We start from the raw sequence: 23,280 nt of genomic DNA on the forward strand, positions 1-23,280 counted from the left end.
ACGTTATCCGTATGCTACATAGGCACTGTCTTTAAATGTTACATCATGCCGTTGCAGGATGTCGGACATCTAACAGTTTTCCGTATATCACATGCATATACTTATGTTACATTCCTCAGCTGTATGTTGTATACGTCCATTTGTATGTGAGATCCTGACCGCCTATATTGTTTTATATGGAAAATATGTACAGATGGAACACTCATACAGAAAGTATAAAACATGCGTTTTCAGTTATACGTCTGCTGTACGTAAAGTCCAGAAACTGCAGGAATTACTCATGTAACCTATCCTTTTAAGTACGCCACCTACATTTTTTTCTCAGTGTACTCTACCACTGAGCCACCCTGCCCCTAAATAGTATGCCATTCTACATACAATACATAAAAACAATTAATTTCTGAAGAAATCGTTTAAACGCAACATATTACAGGTACAGTTTCTGTTTTCACTTTGTAGAACTGGAGAAACCCTAGGAAATATCTGAACCAAGATGGTTTGGTAACGGCATTGCGTTCTGAAGGCTACCAATTGTCACAGGAAAACGCTAGCTCATCACGTAGAATATTTTTCAGTGCTTGTACTTGTGTTATTTCCGCGTAGGGTACAAAAAACAGTAGAAGTCGACTCGTTTCTTCTACATTGACATCTGGTCATACTTCAGGTTTTATTGAATTTTTCATTTTTCTTTTTTTAATCAATATCAAGATGATAAGAAAAACCCGTATTAGCTTTTGTAGATATGTATGCCAAACTTTCCTGCTTTGGACTTTGAACTAGCAAAACTACGACTTCTGGTTTTTATATTGATCTCGATAGAGCAAAAACGCTAAGAAACAGCCAGTGATGGCTTTTGATATGAATTCGATAACCCATGGAGACATGCTTTTTTTTTTGACATTCAATATACAGGGTGTTAAATGAACTATACCGACAAACTGTAAGAGGTGAGTAAGAGAAAAAGTTCATATGGACCTATGGCGAAAAGTTCATAGTTTCAGAGCTAGGGCTGTCCAAAATCGCGAAATAGCCAAATTTCAGCAGGCCCTAATTCGAATTTCAGAAACTGTGGATGGTGGTTTTTATCAGCGTAAAAGAAGCCACGCATACACAATCCGAAAGTGCATATTTCATCAATTTTCAATAGGTATACAGGGTATTCCCTATAGGGTGTAATTCTCAGATATGTTCTCAATAGAGTTTTCAGATATACCCTGTTTTCAAGAAGGGTCCAAAGTAGGCAGGAGGTGTGCCTTGGCAACAATGGACATCCAGTGCTTCGGAGGGAAGTTGGAAGTGTCATGAACCGGTAGCTCCATGATGGCATGTCTAGGGTCTGTACACTTATTGAACATTAATGAAATGTGCATTTTTGGACTGCGTATGCATGACTTCCTTTACGCTGATAAGGACCACCATCCACAGTTTCTCAAATTCGAAACAGGGCCTCTTGAAATTTGGCTTCTTTGCGATTTTGGACAGCCCTAGCTCTGAAACTATGCACTTTCCCCCACAAGTTTATATGAACTTTTTCTCTTATTTTGATGTGAGGAATCACCTCTTACAGTTTGTCGGTTTAGTTCATTAACACCCTGTATATATAAGACTGGCCTACACACTAATAATAAAGGTAACAAAACTTTCGTTATTTTATTTGACTTCTTGTCAATACGTATGCACATGTAACCAAATGACAGATTTCTTGTTATTTATTAACTCTTAATAATACGTGCAATGTTATTTCAAACTGATTAGCGGTTATGGTTACGACACCGTGTTACAAGAATAAATACACTTTATGCTTGTAAATGATTTATATTGAAGAAGCAAGAAGTTTATAGAAAATGAAACTATATATAATAACCGCGAACGCAATCATGTTGGCTGAAATATCCAAGGATGTTATAAAATAGAGGATCTGCCCATACAACAAAATCGTGAAGCCATACGTCACAGCTTCGCCACACCTACTCCGCCCAATAAGATCACAATGTTTTGAGTCAACAATCTCGAAGGCCCGTTACACAGTCACGCGGAGCTCCGCGCGCGGAGTCCCGCGTTGCAAGATTGTTCTATTGATTCTTATGGGTGCATACATAGTCACGCGGAGGCCTCCGCGTGGCCCTATCCGCGCTCCGCGCTCCGCGAGGCAGATAAGGCCATTGAGTAAATGGGTGCTTACATAGTCAAGCGGAACTCCGCGCGCGGAGCAGCCACTTCTCTTTAAAATTTAAAAAGAAACGTGCATGGTAGCAAAAGCAAAATGAAAATTGATCCAAATTTCTTTTCTTATTTTTGATAGTGAGTTACTAAATAATATTTTATACTGTTCTATAATACTATTTTCATATTTTTTAGTGTTATTTTTAATTTAGCTATATTGTCTTCGTTTAATTGGAACTTTCAATTAATGTCTTTGCTTAATTGGAACTGTACATGTGGTGCCTCTAATATACCACTGTTAACAGTACGTGACTATTGTAATTTTTGGACTTTCTTTCAACAAATTTCAGTTTCAGTTTCAATTATCACGGAGGTTAAATTAACACCATGTTAATGGGATCCTTCTTGTGAGGAACACAAAAAGCGTGACATTCGTGAACAGGCATGGAACGAGATATGTAAAAGATTTTTTTTTTTGTAAAAATGAAGGTATGGACAATGAAAAAAGATAAATTGAGGCAAATAATTTATCTCTACTATTAAATAGTTGATTGGATGTGAAGTTCTAACCAAATGTACAAACATAGGTTATTTTCATTTGTTAAAAAACAGTATCTGTTAAGTACTGTATTTTAAGAGCGTGCATATGAATTTTATTTAAACTGCATTTTTATAATTTCGATGGATTTTTTTTTTTCAATTAGGTCAGCGAACGACTGAATTGACGTACGGAAATTATTGAAGTACTTCTTGTCTTCTCGTAAATCTATATACACAGACGTAAAGCTTCCTTCAGACTTCTTTGAGAAACTAAGGGATGAATTTTGAGACATTTATTTTTCTGTGTTCTTCGTTTTCTCTTCTTACAGAAATATTAAGATGCCACTATTGTCGTTTCGAACTTTTCATGTTGACTCGCAACACTGACTGAGAAGAATCATGTATATAATCACGTGACGCGTAGCGCGTAGCTACGGATGACTGTGTAAGAACACACGCGTAGTGCGGAGGGCGGAAGACGGGACGCGGAGCGCGGAGCTCCGCTTGACTGTGTAACGGGCCGAAGAAAGACTATGGAACGTATCGCAAGGTCTGATCCAGAGGGGGCGATCGGGACGATCACCTCCGCTCCCCAAGAAGAGGAAACTTTCTTATTTTATATATAAATAAAATCCATCCCAGAGATTGGAGCTCTTAAAAGTAATTCTAAGTAGCAGTATTACAACCCACCGCACCCCTGGAAGTCCGTCCTGGATCCGCCCCTGACGTAACGAAACTATTATAGACAAGCTTCATTGTCGAGTCATTACGGGTCGAACGTATTGAAAGTTGGTTGTTTCTCGTTTGATAATTTACTTTCTTCTTTCTTTCCTTTTTTTTTTTTTTTTTTTTAAATACCCCATTACAATTAAGGTTCCTTGGTACTTGTTTGTTAAGATTCTCAAACCACTGTGTAAATCAGTTCCATATTAGCATGCATTTTACAGTAACAAAATTTGACTGATTTCACTGCTGGCTACTTTATTAGTCTACTTCTCGCTATTCATAGGTTTTCTTGGTGTTGATGAATTAAATACAATATATGAAAAAAAAATCCTATGTACCGTGCCAATTTATACGAAAATTTCCTTTATACCTATTCGAGAAATTAATATCAAAAAAATCCCACAAATATGTTTTTTTTTCATGGATTACATCACTGCCTTAATTTAACTAACTTCGCGACGCCATACACAGATGACATTTTGCACGGCGACGTACAGAAAGTCGGGTGGCAACACTGTTAGTTTTGTATATTTCTATGTGTTTAAATTTTGTTTGATTTTCAAACATCGATCAGACTTTTTCGTATGCAACCAGCGTTATGGCCGAGTAAAGCTAGGTTATCTAACACACAGGGGTTTACATTCAGCAATTCCAACAAAATTTCAGATCTTCCAAGATTTTTCATAGCATTTGAATATAAAATGAAGTTTTTAAAAAGGTTTTCTTTTTTTTTAAAAAAAAAATAACAAGCAAAAATAATTACCGCAAAAAAAACAAAAAACAATCTTTGAAAACGCGATTTCTTTCTTTCTCTAAAAAAAAAATATTAAAGTAGAACAAGTCGTACTAAAAACTAAAAATAAAATATGTTTTCAAAAAAATATTTTTAAAAAAAGATCTAGAGCGCTCCCCATATTTTCTGTTTAGTCTTGGATAAATAGAAAAAATAAAGTATTTTTTTAAAAAAAGAAAGAATTATTGTTTACTTTTTAGCATATTTTTGTTTGTTAGATTTTTTAAAGAAAGCATGTTTTTAACACTTTAATTTATTTCTTTTTCTTTTCTTTTCTTTTTTTTTTTTTGTTAGATATCTTTGTTTATACAAGAAATACCTGTAACAAGAAGATATATCCTGAATACAAAAGATAACTGTAAAATCATGAACTGAAAGACATTTAAAATTGAAGTTCAAGAGTTAATGTTTATTTCATTTTTTATTTATTTATTTTTTGTTATTAGATCTCTTTAACTACAGGATGATTTTCTTTTTAACTCACGGATTTCATTTGGATCTAGAGTTTCTAACTGAAGTCCGATTTTCATGCGGTTTGTGGCAAATGATCAAGGAAGGATAGGAGATTTATGGGACTATGTTTAGTGGTTTAAATTCACCTGGGGTAATATCGATCACGCCCCAAGAAAAACTGCAAATTTTCGCCAGTGTACCTTACAATTGGAATGAGGTGCGGTGCGGTGTGGAGATTTGAGTTTTCTTCGTCAGATGGCAACCTCCCCAAGATCAACAAGAAACAGGAAACTGGGCTTACTGTATTGGGAAGTGTGCTGTACTGTTCTGTGTGTGGGTATGATCAGGACACAGTGAGAATAATGTATTCTTTGGAACAACATGAGTTTATCGTTAAAAGTTTTGGAGAACGGTATATGTTGTTGCTGTGCAAATGACATTCAGAAACAAATTTGCTCCAGACAGGAGCATAATGTGGTCGCTAGTGAACAAATTGGAAGAAACAGGATTGCTTCTGACTGAGACAGGGAAGCATTGGACCACGCAGGCGACTCTTGTGGAAGATGCCAGTTACCGACTCCTTAGGTCACCCAAGAAATCTCTCCGTCGCTTGTCGCAAGAAACCGGCTATAGCTATTTAACATTTGATTTATGGGTGCTACCACTAAAACTTAATTTGTATTCTCACTAACACTTAATTTGTATTCTGCAATTTCGCTTAAAAAATCCAAAACCTCATTCCAATTGTAAGGTGCACTTGCGAAAATTTGCTGTTTTTCTTGAGCCGTGATCTATATTACCCCGGATGAATTTAAACCAGTAAACATAGTCTCATAAATCTCCCATCCTTCCTTTATCATCTGCTACAAACCTCATGAAACTCGGACTTCAGTTAGAAATTCTAGACTCAAATAAAATCCGAGAGTTAAAAAAAAAAAAATCTTCTGTACAATGTGTATGATGTGCTATTGCTAAATTTATAATGATACATTCGTTGAGGTATACATATATGTTTAGTACCAGTTTTTCCTTAATAGATTGCATGTTGGTGAACCTATTTTGTTTGTCACGAGAAATATATTTCTTTTTCTAGCGCCTTAAAAATTTAGTTTCTGTCGATTATCTCGTAAACTACGCATGAGGATTTTTTTACCTGTCATGTGATGTTATTTTGTATGGTTCAATTATATCTATCGCTTAAACTACATGTCTTCTTTGAATGTTTCTAATATAAGAGAATGGATTTTAAAATTCGCGTCCTGAGTAGGAAGGAAGCAACTATATTTTATGTTTATATAGATTAGGTGCATTGCTATATCCGTTGGTATTCACTGTGTAAAAAATTCATTTCTCTATTGTTTCAGGGGAGGTGTTTATAAGGCTCTAAGTCGGCGGAAGTGACGGAAATTTGTGACATGGAGAAAACTGAGCATCGAGCTGTCCTTAAGTACACATCCCTTGCATCCATGGCAGAAACGCATTCCTGTGGGTTGGAACTGTTGCCGCACCCGACCTATTTGCCTGATCTGGCCCCCTCGGACTTTCAATTGTTTAGCAACATTTAAAAGGTTTTGAAAAGTAAGCGATTTTCTTCGGATGCAGAAGTGAAAATTGCTGTACTAGGATATTTTGGAGGTCTTGAGGAATCATTTCTTTTAAAAGTGGTATAGAAGCGTTATCGGTGAGGTGGCGTAGATGTAGATCGGTCGATGGGGATTACATGGAAAAATAAAACATAACTTATCCAAATATTTTCTAATTTTGTAGGTCAGGTGACGAACTTTCTAATCTTCCCTCGTAACTACACTAATACTGTTGTACGAATATCTGAAACCTGATTTTGTGATATGCTTGATCACGTTAAGATGTTAATGGACTAATTCTATTAACGAAAACATCGTTAAAGTCATCGTTACCCGTAAAGGTGTTGAAGGGTTTGACTCCATTAACAAACACATCGTTAAAGTCATTGTTACACGTTAAGATGTTAATGGATTGACTCTATTAACGAAAACATCGTTAAAGTCATTGTTACACGTTAAGATGTTAATGGATTGACTCCATTAACGAACACATCGTTAAAGTCATCGTTATTCGTTAAGATGTTAAAGGGTTGACTCCATTAACAAACACATCGTTAAAGTCATCGTTACACGTTAAGGTGTTAATGGATTGACTCTATTAACGAACACATCGTTAAAGTCATCGTTACACGTTAAGATGTTAATGGATTAACTCTATTAACGAACACATCGTTAAAGTCATCATTACCCGTTAAGGTGTTAATGGATTGACTCTATTAACAAACACATCGTTAAAGTCATCGTTACACGTTAAGATGTTAATGGATTGACTCCATTAACGAATACATCGTTAAAGTCATCGTTATTCGTTAAGGTGTTAAAGGGTTGACTCCATTAACAAACACATCGTTAAAGTCATCGTTACACGTTAAGATCTTAATGGATTTGCCCCTTTATTTATTTATCAACACGTATATGCCACGTCGTTAAAGGCATTGTTACACGTTAAGATGTTAATGGATTGACTATTAACGATCACATCGTTAAAATCATCGTTACCCGTTAAGGTGTTAATGGATTGACTATTAACAAACACATCGTTAAAGTCATTGTTACACGTTAAGATGTTAATAGATTGATTCCATTAATGAACACATCGTTAAAGTCACCATTACACGTTAAGATGTTAATGAATTGATTCCATTAATGAATATATAGTTAAAGTGATCTTTACCCTTTAAGATGTTAATAGATTGACTCCATTACTAAACACACTGTTGAAGTCATCGTTATCCGTTAAGATGTTAATGGATTGACCCCTTTATTTATTTATCAACACGTATATGCCCGATTAAAGTGTTGAACGCCCAATTAACGAACACATCGGTAAAGTCATCGTTACCAGTTTAGATGTTGATTGATTGACTCTATTAACGAGCTTTGCCGAAATAATCGCTCTATAGCCGGCTATTGCATAGAAACAACCAAAAATCAATTTTCGTTCAAGGGTTATTTTGTGTGGAGTAACGGACGGACGTCCTAATACTACATTCTTACAAGGTCCATTAGCACGACACTCATGAAATTTACTTCTGTAAGAACTCTCGGAAGACATAGCTTCAATACCCGCGCTAACTATAAAATAACTTCCCCTGGTTTTATTTTCCTTAGGATTCGTCAAATGCTGTAAAGAGTGCCATTTTTATACGTATATAATGTCAAATATTACAGAAAAAGTTTGTTTTAGTTGTTAAGGGAACAGTCATGAAGGGCGTGTTCTCTTGTGTGACATTTTTACACATACCAGAAACACGTGGAATTTTCACACATAAAAAAGGAAGAAAAAAAAGATATACTGAGAAACATTGAGATAACCCAAGCCTTTTTTCTTTTCTTTTTTTTTTTTTTCATTGCCAGCCGAGAGAAGAAAGAGGATTGGGTCAAGCTTTATCGATCAATGGAGAAAAGGGAGCGGAGAAAATTTCCAACAGAGGGGGGAGAGGGAGATGGGGGGCATCAACTTCTTCGTATGCCACCCACACCCTCTCAGGCTACGAGTTGTCCGTGCTGCAACTCTCGAGACTTCTGCTTTGAGGGGATTTCACAAGAACTGATGCTTTTCTTGTGTTCTCTTCAAAGATTCCTGAAATAAGAACTACACTAGACACAGGGTGAACATAATTTCAACAGATAGAAGTGGGACACCTAAAACAAGAAATGCAGGAAAAGTCTATAGGTATATATATACAGGGGTGGATCCAGGATATGATCAAGGCAGAGGCTAAACCATATTTTGCCGTTTTATCCAGTGTAAAGCAGGATTGAAGCCCATTTTATCCAGGGTATACCTGAGCGTCAAGGGGGGGACTATGGCCCCTATACCCCCCTTGGATCCGCCACTATATATATATAGGGAGAGAGAGAGAGCGGTTTTAGCCCTTTTACCTGGTGTAGCTAAAAGAGGTTGAGTAGGCGCTTCATTTTCCGTATGGAAGGCATCATGGTTCAATGGTAGAGAGCTCACTCCTAGTGCAAGGGTCTCTGGTTCGATCCCAGCCTATGTGAGTCTGTGCTGGACAACAATAGCGTTCGTTGGTTTTCTTCCTCAGATTCTTCCTCTTCTTTTCAGCATTATCATCCACCAATCTCTACGTATAACAGAAGTCCTAACTGACTAATTAACTCCTAGGGCAAACTAGTTATGCTAGAAACTTGATATTTGGAGAGCACATGGGAGACGTTGTAAGGTACCATCAACGAAGGATTAAAGAAAATGTGTGTGCGGGGGGAGGGGGGAAGGGGTTATGGTGGTTGCATTTGTTATAGTAAGATGCTTATATGCTCTTTTACCTTAAGATGCTCTTATAAGGTTAGAGTAGGATTGCCAACTGGCCGGTTTTTCACCGGCCTGGCCGGATATATTGCTGTTATTTTGATGAAAGCCGGTGACCGGTACAAATTTCTTACCAGCCCCTTTATGACTTTTTTTTCCCTCAAATTTGTATCTAGTTCAAAGTATAGATTTAAAAAGTAAGTTTCATTCTGTAAATCCAAAACTGTATCTATCAACGATTAATATACAGGGTGTCCCAAAGTAGTTATACAGTACCGCACTGATCAGCTAATTGCATTTTATATCATTTCTTATTGTTATCCATCAGGTAGACTTAGTTTCTTTATTGTTTCTTCTTAATGCGTTTTTACATACATCTTAAGCTCGGAAGAGCCGAAACAAATAAACCCATAAACTAAAATGTTATACTTGATCAATGTTGGGGTGTATACCTATGTTTGGGCCACCTTGTATTTTGTTCATCTGTTTAGATAATTTTAAAGATATGACAGGGACTGTATCAGGGAAAACTTGAAACTTACTTACAATAAATTTTATATATTTATTGAAAGTGAAAAAGGACTTCTTAAAGCAATTTCCTATAGTTGAAGTTCAAGTTTGAAGAATAAATTTCATTTTCCAAATCCAAAATTGTCAAGTGAAGATTAATGTATTTTTTTTTTCATCTGTTTCGAGAATTTTAAAGAAGTGACAATTACTGGTAAATACAATAAAATGATCAATGCCTATTTCAGTTTCTTGTTTATAGCACAATATATCTATTAAGCTTACTAGAGAATGTACTAATATGCAGAATACAGGTGCTAATGCACTTTTGTTCACAATAATACATTTCCTTCCCGTGGATGGGTCCGAACAGAGATACTTCACACTTAGACCTATATCATAGCGAATTTTGAGAGGGTGCCGGTTTTTTTTTTTTTAATTTTACAGAGTTGGCAACCCTAGGTTAGAGACTGGATTTTTTATTTAAGATAATTAAACACATCTCCACGCGGTTTTCGATGTATTGGTATACAAGCTTTTTCCTCATATCTATTCCATCTATCGATACAAAACTTGGTACACACATTTCCTATCCCCTATATTATTTTTTGAGATACAGTACATTTTTCGATTCTGTGCTTTTACCCGAGGCCAATCCAGAGGGGTCCAAAGTTGATGGGAGGGATTTCTGGAGGGAATTTTTCCGACATTCACCCAATTTTCCCTGTTCAAGTACGTTATAAGCCCCAATACATACCCCCCTCTGGAAAACTTGTTTCATGCTAAAGAGAATAAACTACAAACCATGACTGTCCAATGAACAGTGTTGATTCAATATCTATTTCACTGCGAGTCTACGATTTTCTTTATGCTAATAGGGTTAATGGGCTCCAGGGACTTACTCCATTATCCATGGAGCCTAATTTGTTGTGCATGAACACATCTTTGTTATGTTTATCGAGTGGACTAGGTTTGATTCGGATGTCCGGGTGACACGTTCATGTCCGTTCCTCGTAAGTTAAGACAGTGACTAGAGGAACGAACTCAACTGCATTCGGTTACGTATCATGTTGTTTTGGTTTCCTGTCAACTACCTTTTAAATAACATTATTGTTTAGTTTTAATAACTGTATATTTAAAATATTTTGTTTATTACAAACTTAATACAACTATTATTTAAAACGAAGTTCACAGGAAACCGAAAGAACATGATACGTAACCAAATGCAGTTGGGTTCGTTCCTCTAGTCGCTGCCTTAACTTAGATTTTGGGGGCGTTGTTATTCTGGCAATACTGTGATTTCTACGGATGGTAACACTCAACATTCTTCAGGTTCATATGTTCTGTTGTAGAATAACATTATCTATGATTGTGGTGAGTTGCATTTCATTATCTTCTTTCTTTCACTTATGGAAAACAAGCAAAAGAAAAATTGTAAATTTTGCATTATTTTTAGTAAGACAGGCTCTTAAGTCGAAAAACTACAGGATTTACGCATGTAACCTACGTTTTTACGTATGCAACACTTTCTTTCCTCTGTGTAAAAGGTGCTTATAGGAAGAATACTGGCGGTGCCAGCAGTAACGTTGGGAGGGGGCATTTGCTAGTTCAATTATGATCATTCGCTTTCACCGACATTCTGTTTTCCTTTACAGAACAAAACCATGGAATGTCAAATTAAAATGTTGCATTTTTGAATTTTTCTCCTTTCTTTGATGATTAAAAAAGGTACTGGAAATTAAAGATCTAGAATGGAAGAAGTACGCATATATTAAAACTATGCTATTACAATTATGACTTCTTTACTGCCATATATTCCCTTGCACATGCTAATTAATAATTTTACCCCAAATAATTTGACTCTGGAATTTCCAGAAGGCATATTGCTCCCAATCGTAATATATATATTAATACAGTGAAACCTATGAATAACGGACACCAATGGGACATGAATTTTTGTCCGTTACTCACAAGTAAACCTTACGTTTGGGTGAATCGAGTTGCTGACTGAGACACATATGAGAAAGTAGTACTAAATGTGGTCAGTATTTCAGTGAAGTTGTAGGTGCGAAGCTCCAGGGATTCAGGAGATACAGCTACCAGAACATCTCATGGAAGTACAAAATAGTCTTCATACAGTTGGAGGTAAAAGCTCTGTAAGACCTCTTGTAACGACAAAAGGTGAATAACAAATATATGGCTACATATTAGGACTAGGGGGAAGTCCTATAGTAAGGGTATACCTGACGGCGGCCATCTTGAAATCCGCCATTTTGAATTAAGGTTAAGTTTTTAAAATAGGAATAGGGTCATATGATACATGATTTAAGGCGCAAATTTAATCAGAAGAACAATGGTGACGTTAATTTTGATTTACGCGCAATTGGTAAAAAGTTACAGGAAAATTAAATATTGTTGCAGCATATGTATTAGTCCTTTACCCCACCTTGTAAATGTTGTGTTAATGATAATAATTAAATATAAAGCAGGTGGATAAATATTAGGTCTATGGTAAGAGTTGCCTTGATGGCGGCCATGTTCAAGTCCGCCATTTTGAATCAGACAAAAGTTTTAAACAAAACGCATAACATTGACACCTTATTAATAGCAAATTTTACCATAACTCCAACAGTATAACCATTTTTGCTTTATCATTAACCAGCACAAAATTACGACTACTGCTTTGACGGAATTGTTAACGACAAATGTGTCAAGTGTAACTCGATTGTCTTTGTCAGGTGTGCTCACTGTGAGCAGAGCATTTGTGCAAGCCATGCACTCTTTTCTGAACTACATATTGATTGTACTAATTGAGGACTTTTGTGGAAGAAAGACCCAAGTTCAATTATGACTCAATTCCACTTTGGTCATTTTTCCTTAAATTAGCAACTTGTTTATGCGATAACAAATTCTGGTTAATGATAAAGCAAAAATGGTTATACCGTTGGATTTATGGTAGAATTTGCTATTAATAAGGTGTCAATGTTATGCGTTTTGTTTAAAACTTTTGTCTGATTCAAAATGGCGGACTTGAACATGGCCACCATCAAGGCAACTCTTACCATAGACCTAATATTTATCCACCTGCTTTATATTTAATTATTATCATTAACACAACATTTACAAGGTGGGGTAAAGGACTAATACATATGCTGCAACAATATTTAATTTTCCTGTAACTTTTTACCAATTGCGCGTAAATCAAAATTAACGTCACCATTACTCTTCTGATTAAATTTGCGCCTTAAATCATGTATCACATGACCCTATTCCTATTTTAAAAACTTAACGTTAATTCAAAATGGCGGATTTCAAGATGGCCGCCGTCAGGTATACCCATACTACATGACTTCCCCCTAGTCCTAATATGTAGCCATATATTTGTTATTCACCTTTTGTCGTTACAAGAGGTCTTACAGGGCTTTTACCTCCAACTGTATGAAGACTATTTTGTACTTCCATGTGATGTTCTGGTAGCTGTATCTCCTGAATCCCTGGAGCTTCGCACCTACAACTTCACTGAAATACTGACCACATTTAGTACTACTTTCTCATATGTGTCTCAGTCAGCAACTCGATTCACCCAAACGTAAGGTTTACTTGTCAGAGGTGTCCGTTTCTGAGAGGTTACTACAATGTAATTTCTCACAACGGTAATTGCATGCAATAATATATAATAAATACATTATGTATGAGCGTAAATACGAAAAATTCAATATGAAAATACTCTATTTAGATCGTATTTGAATAACTGGAAGGATGAAGAATAAATTCATTTGTGTTAAATAATATTATTACTGGGGTATGTGTTAATATATTCGTATACTGCAACTGGCTAAACGCTTTTGTTTACCAAAAAAGCCATGTTTTTTCCTCTACAAGGATAATAGAACTCATTAGCAAGTGTCCTCTGAGAATCCTCACTACTGCTGCGGAAGAAACGTGTAAGTGTATGCGTCTGTGCGTAGGAAAAGGGACTAAATTTGTTAGGGAAGGGACTAAATTTATTATATTTCGTATAGAATTCATGGCCATACGACTGACTCTGCATTAGTGTTGTTGCTTATTGAAGATTTTCTAGAATTCTACCAGAAAGCAGTTTATTGCGGGCAGAAAAAAAGAAGTATTTCAAGTTCAACTTGAAGCTGTTCTGTTTGATGGTTCACCAGATCTAGACTTGTGATAGATACACTTGTGGGGAAAAGACTTTTCTATCTACTGTAATATATCGCAGAACCGAGAATAATTCCTGTCCGTTATGAAGAGGTTATTGAAACGTTTGGTAGGAAAAGGGCTGTCCGCGTCCGTATCTGAGAGTGTCCGTAAAAGGGAGGGTTTTATCCCGTAAGAGAACATATATTTTTGCCCGGACAAAAAAAATTGTCCGTACTATAGAGGTGTCCGTTATTGAGAGGTTTCACTGTATAACGAAAAATGACAAAGCATGCTTAACTACAAATTAACATTTTTGGTACTTTTTTTTCATTATCAGTTAAAAAAAAAGACATCACATAAAGTAGGTGTATGCCTGACAGGATACAGAGTCACGTAATCGTAATAAGCAATTCATTATTTCTAATTAGGCCTCACGTTCCCAACAAGTACGTGTGGCAATTAAGAGTCGTGACATAACCATGGGGATTTTTTTTTTTTTTTTTTTTTTTTTTTTACATTATTAGTTCTTGCAGACTTCAAGTATCGTTATGAAATGCATGAATGCATACAATATGAATTTGAAACAACGACATACGCGCCTTTGGAATGACATACATTAGTTTCATCCATTAGCAAGCCCTCGTTTTAAAGTTTCTTCAATATTTGAAGATTAGCTTGCTAGCAGCAGCATTCAAAATAATAGAATAGAATAGAATATTTTATTGTCATTGAGCTTTACAAGCAGTAGACAACGTCCGAATGAAATATACATATAGATACAGATATATAAAATACAGATACAGATATATATAAAATAATCATTACATACAATCAGTTATTCGTTAATATTACATATATATACATATATATATATATAAAATAATCATTACATACAGACAATCAGTATTGGTTAATATTAAATATATATATAAAATAATCATTACATACAGACAATCAGTTATTGGTTAATATTATTATGAACAACCTAATAATATTTGAAATAAAGTGATACTGCAAACTAGGACACAATGTCTTGACATTCACTAAACTCTTGAATTGAGTAAAATGGATTCGTTATTAACCAGTCATATAACTTTTTCTTAAAAACCTTAAATGGCAGCTGTTGTATGGAGGATGTTAGTTTATTAAATAGCTTTGGTCCTATAACTAAATAACTATTTTTGATCTTCGATAATCTAGTGAAGGGTATATCAATTTTCTTACACAATCTAGTATTATATGTATGTACTTCATCTCTGAGTGTCATATTTGCCAGGTTTTTCTTAGTGTAAAGTAGCACTTGATAAATATATACATTAACTACTGTCATTATCTTAAGCCTGATAAATAGTGGTTTGCAGTGTTCTTTATCATGTGTTCCAACAATAATCCTGATGGCTTTCTTTTGCAAAACTACTACTGGTAAGATGTAATAATACTGGTAAGATGTTTTTATTCCCCACCAGAGATGACGTGGGTCAATGCAAACTTGATCCATGACCCACCATCCACCATCCACCTTGACCCACTTTGACGTATCACCCACTAAAAACCCATTGTCATCAACCCTGATCCATAATCAACGTCATGTTCTTCACTGACTAAAGAAAATGAAACGAAATGAAATTTTTAAGTCCCACGGTTATGCCGGTTAGGCTAAAGGAGATGGTGATGATGAGAGATGAATGGAATGGTGGAGTGAAGAAAGTGGGAGGGAACGGGAGAACCCCAAGAAAACCCACGCACACCGTGTTTGTGCACCACAAAGTTCACTTGGCAGGGGCAGGGTTTGAACCCGGGACCCCAAGCACCAGGGGTGAACGCTTTACCACTGAGCCACCGCAGCCTCCTTTTCCTCGCTTTCCCTTATTGTTTTCGTTCTAGGCGATAAATATTAACCCTAGAGAGACCAAGGGGGCGGTCAATTTTGCCCGTGACTTCTTTGTTATTTACTTTATATGGATTAATACGTATTCAGAATTCTCTCTTTTTTTCTTTTTGTTATTGTTCTTTTTGAAGATCAAGTGGAATATACGGTACTGTATTGTTTTTTTTTTGTAAATAATAATAATAATTCATGGTGTGAGGGCCGATTTGACCCTCCCTCTTGGTCATAGGTGTTACCCATCTTTGTTTTCCCCAAAATTCCTTTCATTTGCTTTTTATATCTAAAACTTTATTACTTTTCAAAAACGTTATTTTTCTTCTTTATATAACTTAACACTTAGTCTTTTACATAACTTGATTGATTGATTGATTTTGAGTTTATCGTCCCGTTCAGCAGCGAGGCTATATGAGACGTGGACCTACTGATTAACGTGGAATCCGAACCACATGAGCTCCCGCCGGGAATCGAACCCGGGTCTCCCGCGCCAAAGGCGCGTACGCTAACCGCTTAGCCAAGGAGGAGCTCTCTTTTACATAACTTGTAGAATGTAAATAATAATACTGGTTTTCTGCATAGTATTATAAGAAATTTGGAATAACATATAAGGAGTTTTATGCATTGTATTTAGCTTCATCTTCTTTTTTTTTTTTTTTTTCAAATGAAAAGCACAATTCCTTGGAAGCTTCTTTTCCAAAATTTAGCTCAACACGTTAACTCAAATTGAACACATATACAGGGTGACCATAAAGTCTTGCCCTGAATACAAAAATTTATTACAGAAGAACCGTTTGACATAATAATGTAAATAATGGTCAGTTACATAGGTTAGTATTACAAGTTTTTTTTAAAGACCAATTACGTTAGACCACTTCAACGTGTGCCCCCTTGGTAGCTAGGAGAATGTCTAAGCATTGCGCTTTCTCCTGCTTCGATGCCATTTCGCCAAGTAACGTACTGCGTCACTCTGGGTAGCACTAGTGCCATCTATTGGTCTTAAAAAACTTGTAATACTAACGTATGTAACGGAACAGAATTTACATTATTCTCTCCAACGGTTATTCCGTAATAAATTTTTATAATCAGGGCAGGACTTTATGCTCACGGCGTACTCTGAAAGCTACTTAAAACTAGTGCGGGCTAATTTGATTCCCCCTCTCCTCCTTGGTCCTTCACGTAGCAAATGCGAGCACGGCCTTTCCAGGGTTAAAACCAGAAGTCGTTAATTTGAACCACTTCTGGTTTAAATAGAGGATTAACGGAGGAGATGGAACCTATTCTTGAAACGCTGAAGCGATTGAAAAAACCGATTACCGATATCTCTTACAGTTTTTGCTGTATGCTCTACTCATAATTACACTCAACTTCGGGTCTACTCATAATACACTAGACTATCGCTAATCCGGCCATTCCTGGCACATATGGGTGCCGGATTATTGAGTGTCTGACATTTATTTGATTTATTTATTTATCTTGTTTTTTTTATTTATTTTGAAAACATAGGAAATATAGTGTACTGTACTTTATTAAATCGAAGGATATAATTTTAAAACATATAGGATATACTTTATTAAATCCAAATATACATTAATTTTCAAAGAAAACTTAGTCCTTGACTAGTATCACTCACAATGAAACATGTCCCTAATTTTTAAGGAAACATTTTGTGTGTTGGCGTATTTTTTGCGCTCGACTTTAGCCATCTGTTTTAAGTTGGTCACAAGAAAGCAGGTGAGGTTAGATTTACATCGAAGTTGGACCACCTGAGTGTGACGTATTATTATGGGGGTTAAAGTGGAAGAAAATGAGCCCTATGAGGCTTCTGACCCCCTTCGCTTGCTGACGCTTAATCAGCTATGTTTCATAACGTAAGTAAATCATTTTTTGTTTAAATCAATAAAGTTGTGTGTGGAAAGTCTTTCCCCCTACTAATGCCTCTGACATCTCCCCTTCTCTACAGTATCTTCAAACTAACTCCAACAACCCCTCGCTTGGCAGGGCCATTAGTAGGTAGAAGAATAGAGACTTCTTATTCTTCTGTTGGTTTATAACGTCATTGTTTATAAGAGCTATCAGAAATCTCTAGGTAGATGGTGAAAAAAGCAGAATTTATGCATTATATATTACGTAGAAGGGAACACGACTATTATTTTCACCTTATTTTAATGAAAAAGTTTTATTTAAATTAAAAAAAGAAAACTTTCCTTGGGCTGGGTTTGAACCCACGCCAAAAGCAGTTGTCATAACTAACCCGCTCGCTAGTACGCTCGGCTACGACAGTATCTGGCGTTTGCTTTGTGCTATATGTGTCCTAATGTAGGGATAAACAGATAACTCCAACCAATCAGAACCGTGTATTTAATTCCTATGACTAGGATTGAGCGTGTTTTAAAAATATGTTGCGAGTTGAGGGAATTTACTCAAAAAAAAAAAAAAAAACGAACACTGAGTCTGATAAGTAGCTTGCAACTCTAAAAGCAAAAACGTGAATCATTTTTTGTTTGTTTTTTTCCCTATTCTTTATTTTTTTTTTTAAAGAACACTTAGGTTAGAAATGTCAATAGCATGTAATCAATTTACCTGAATGATTAAAGCTAAAGCAATAAATGACTGAAACAGTTTGATTAATAGTACCAAGACTGATTCAAAAACAATAGAAATACTGAGGAAAACATTCGTAAAACGGCGTTATCAAAACAAAACGTACCAGTATTATGTACAATATGGTATGGTACATGCAATTAGCAAACAATGGATGCTGTCAACAATTGAAGATGCAGTTTGCTTACAAGAAAAAATTGTGATACATATTAACATCATTAGATACAAAGAGAACATAGGTTATCACACAATTTCATATGTCATGAAATGGTCAACTTCAAGTTTAATAAAGTTCCTTTTTTCTTTTTTTTAATATGAAAAACAAAACGTAACAGCTTTTAGATTTTAGAAATTTGTTTTCTGACTACTCTGCAAAAGGAAAGATACAGGAACGTACTTTCATTACATCAACTTCATTTACTCAATTTTTCTCTTTCTTTCTTTCTTTTCTTATTTTTTTTAAAGCTAATATTTCTTGATTTTTCTCGAACTTAATGAATAGTTAGAGAAGGCGAAGTGAAGGAAGTGCATTCACAATACAAAAATAAATAAATAAATAAATAAATAAATAAAATAAAAAAATAAATAAATAAATAAAATAAAATAAAATAAACGTATATACAATTTACACTCATATGCAAAAATTACGAATAATGTAGTTTGCAGGTAGGATTGGTAACTTTTGAAAATGCAAACACCGAAGTTAGCTCAGTGGTAGAGAGTTCACCTCTGGTGCTTGGGGTCCCGGGTTCGATCCCAGTCCCCCGCCAAGTGAACTTTGTGGTGGACCGTGTACGTGGATTTCCTCCCACTTTCTTCATTCCATCATTTCATTCATTATTCATCATCGCCATCTCCTTTAGCCTAACCGGCATAACCGTGGGACGTAAAACTCAAAAGATTTCATTTAATATTTTTCCTGGAGTACGTAGAATCTTAAGAGTGTGACGTCATCACTCATCAAAAATGTAAACAATCTGAAAGTGGTTACTTCACATAAAATCGAGCGATTCGGAATTTGAATTTAATAACTTTAGTTACTTTTGTAGCATTTGTTAAACTTACTTCAATATTTTCTATAAATAGAAACCCTGCTTTGTATATACTTAAAAACACAAACTATTTGCGCAGCAAAACAATATATTCACATTAAAAAAAACTACATACGCGTTACAGTATCGCCAACTAACACTTTGGCTTTATCAGACACTGTCTCATATAACTAACGCGCTCGCTAGTAGTGTAACGGTACATGTAATTTTTGTAGTCTACCATCAATAATACATCGTATTTGAAACAGAGAAGCAAATATAATTGGAAATATAATAATGGTATGCACAAAATATACTTGGAAAATAAGTCTTAAGCTGGGGATGGTAATGTCTCATAATGCCTACGTAGGTTTTTTTTATTTATTTATTTATTTATTTATTTATTTATTTATTTATTTACTAGATCTGGATGCATTATTTAATTGGAAGATGTAGCTGAGAATCAAACAATGCTAGCTGCGCTGTTGAAAATGTGCTTTTGTTGACCTTTAGCAGTTTTGGTAAGTTCAGTACATTTTACTGTCTCCAACTCTTCAGCAAATTCCGCGCACGACAGGTCGATATCAAAGCGAATTATAAGCTCTGCTTTAAGTATGTTCATCAACAAACGATCTTTTCGTCACTCCAAAATAATCTGAATACGAGGATCACTACGAAAATTTTGAGATGTGAAATAACTTACACACTTAAAATCAATTTAACACTTACATTTTCTCAAAGTATTCACCATTACACTGTACACACTTTTGCATCCTCGAAAACCACTTTTGCAAGCAGTGTTGCCAGTCTTTTTCTTCAAGTGTTGAAAGTTCATTCTCGTAAGCCACTACAGCTTCTTCAGGGTTGCAAAATCTCTTCCCACGCATGCGATCTTTGATGCTGGGGAACAGAAAAAAAAATCACACGGGGCCAGGTCAGGCCTATACGGCGGATGAGTCATAAGTTTGACCTCCGTAGATTCTAAAAATTGAATTGTGATGTTGGCCGTGTGTGCGAACGCGTTGTCATGATGAAGCAGGATCCCACACAATCAAGTTCTTGGACGCCGTTCCCGAAGCTCCTGGAACACTTTTGTTAGGCAAACAGTGGTGTACCACTGAGCAGTAACAGTCCTTTGTTCTTGAAGTGGAACAGTTGCAACATAGCCAGATTTGGAGAAGAAAGTTGCGACCATCTTCTTCTCCCGGTCGCTTCACTTTCGTGGATGGATTTTCGTCTGGAAAGATCCAAACTGTAGACTGGCGTTTATTTTCAGGGTCAAATTGATAGATCTAAGTCTCATCACCAGTAACAATGTCAGAGACGCGTCGAGAATTGCCTCCATCAAATCTTGCAAGCATTTCTTCGCACCATTCCACACGCATGAACTTCTGCTGTTCAGTCAAAGTGTGAGGCACCCAACGAGATGAAGCTTTCCTCAGCCGAAGATGATCATGAAGAATTTTTGTTACTGCTGGCGATCCAAGGTTCGTTGTAGATTCAATGTCCTTGAAAGTTGTTCGACGATTTTCTCGAATCATTTGTTCCACAGCGGCAATGTTTTCATCTGACCCAGCTGTTGCCGGACGTCCAGCTCTCTCTTCATCTTTAAGCGATGTCCGGTCTCTTCTGAATTTACCAAACCACCGAAAAATTGTAAAACCACCGAAAAACCACAGGGAAGGAGCAAGGTTCCCAAATGCCCCCTGCAAACGGTCAAGGCTTTGAGTCTCGTTCAAACCACTTTTGAAATCGTAAAGGATCATTGCCCGAAAATGTTCCCTTTCGAGCTCCATTCTAGACAGCCGAATACTGCTCACATCAACAAACAAGTGAAGGCGATACGGCCACGCCGATAAGCGAGGCGAGTTGAAACTTGCTTCGCTTTTTCGCTCTGGATACCACTACCGAACGCAATTGTTGGAATTCAAATACTGTGCACAACAATGCGTATCTCAAATCTTTCGTAGTGACCCTCGTAGAAGAGAGAATAGGACTAGTAAAAGGAAAAATTAAGGGACATTTAGCGTCCGGTCTCGAGGTTGTACTGGACACCGGATAAGGAGGTCAAAAACCGAACTGTCCGGTAAAATACCGGACGGTTGACAACCCTATTTGCAGAACATACACGAAAGGAATGGAGACGCATCGTTGGTTGAATTCCTGATGCTAACATACAGAAAACAGTGTGAGAAAAGACACATAATACGGGCAACACTAACGAAAATGCACAGAGGTGTAAAAATAAGAAAATGTACTCATTGCGTATTCCACGGGAAGAGAATTACGTACATGGACATCAGTAGAGTGCAATCTCCTCGTACTGCAAGACACGCAGCAAAACGTGATTTAAGGATTTTCACTACAGCGAAATTAAACTACCGCTAATTTTAGAGTTTTTCTGTAATATCTTCAAAACAAATAAAAATATTCAAAAAGCAAACACGTGGTGAAGTAGACAACACGATTTTGCACGTGATACCTTTACCACAGTTCATCTAACTCCTTTTGGCATGTCACTATTTACAGTACCCGTAAAAAGATGCTAAATCTATCTACAGTTGTAAATCGAAATCAGATGGATGAGTGGTGATAACAGTATCGCATGCAAAATCGTATTGTCTAGTTCACTACGCTTCTGCTTTCTGAATATTTTTATTTGTTTTGAAGATATTACAGAAAAACTCTAAAATTAGCGGTAGTTTAATTTCGCTGTAGTGAAGACCCTTAATACATGGCGGAGGTGTTCTTGAGTCGCCTTTCTCAGCTCGGAAATGAATCTTGGAGTCATACAGGGCCAGTGTCCTGAGCAACCGAGTCAATCGTGACGGGGACATATAGCCTCGATGCTGACGTTCTCATTGACCCCCCTACTCATTCTAACCATACAGGGCCGGATTAAATGGGCTTAGGGGGGCTATAGCACCGGGCCTCCACTCTGATCAAAATCTCAACTGGCTGTCTAAAAAGAATCATAAAGATACAATCATCATTCTAAAATAAAATATGATCAAAAATATAAAACATATTCTCTAACTTTCCTTCTGTACTTTCACAGAAACGTATTAGGTAAAGTCAGCAGGGACCACATATTTTCTCTAGCCCCGGGCCTTCAGATAGGCTAATCCAGCCCTGGAGTCATATGTGACGATGTGCAATTTTGTCACATGCATGTTTTAATGGATTCAAATATGATAATCGACTGGGCCAATCGAATCGTCTCATGTCCTGAATCTCAAGATGTTCATTTACTATGCCAGATCGATGGAGACGTAGATTATTTGTCAATTACAGTGGAGTACCGATTATCCGAGTTTCGATTAACCGAGGTTCCGCGTTCTCCGAGCTTAATCCAAACAAACAAACAATAATTTACCTAATCCGGTTACAGTAGTACGCAGTCTGCAGGCTTTTGTTTCAGCAAGAAAGCTAACAAAGAGGGCGTAAAGATACACAAGTTAACGGAAATAGTCTAATCTTAAGTTCTAATTCTTGTATACAAAAATCAGACCATTCAGGAAATAAATTTACTGACTTTTACTGATATGATTTCTCTTATTGCCCTTCTCTCGTCTCGTCTCGAAAACTAGACGAGACGAGATTAGAAATTTCTTGAGTCTCGTAGACAACAGTAGTCAGGTCGGTAGCCAACCCAAAAATATAGGGGGAGGGGTCCGGCAGAAGTTTGGGGGGGGGCGATCCAACAATATTACAGTTCATCACCATATTATAGTTCATTTGGAAGCCTACCGTGAAAATTTTAGGAGGCATTAAAAATGTGGGGGGGGGGGCGTTCCCCTAGAAACCCCTTGGATACGGGCCTGACACTGGTACACCAAAGTATTAGACCTCAAACACGGTTTAACTGTTACATGATTCACATATAATTTTATAAAGCAATTGTACGAACACAATGAAAAACATTTATTAAGATCTACAATTGCACAATAAATTCCAATAATAAATATGGCTTAAATGTTGTTGTAACATATCCTTCGTAGCCCTTTCGTGATGCGGATGGATTCTAATAACTTCTAGCTAAAATAAAGAAAAAATAGAGCATACATTTT

The 23,280-nt window shown here is 36.4% G+C and overlaps 1 protein-coding gene across 4 annotated transcripts in view; it reads right to left on the minus strand.

Annotated features, from left to right (window-relative positions):
- ZnT77C (Zinc transporter 77C) overlaps window positions 1–23,280 on the minus strand; it is a 389,840-nt gene that overhangs the window by 320,527 nt on the left and 46,033 nt on the right. The gene's annotated exons all lie outside the window — the stretch shown is intronic.

The sequence above is a fragment of the Thermobia domestica genome, chromosome 14, assembly GCF_964235325.1.
Source record: "Thermobia domestica chromosome 14, izTheDome1.hap1.1, whole genome shotgun sequence".
NCBI classification, from domain to species: Eukaryota; Metazoa; Arthropoda; class Insecta; order Zygentoma; family Lepismatidae; genus Thermobia; species Thermobia domestica.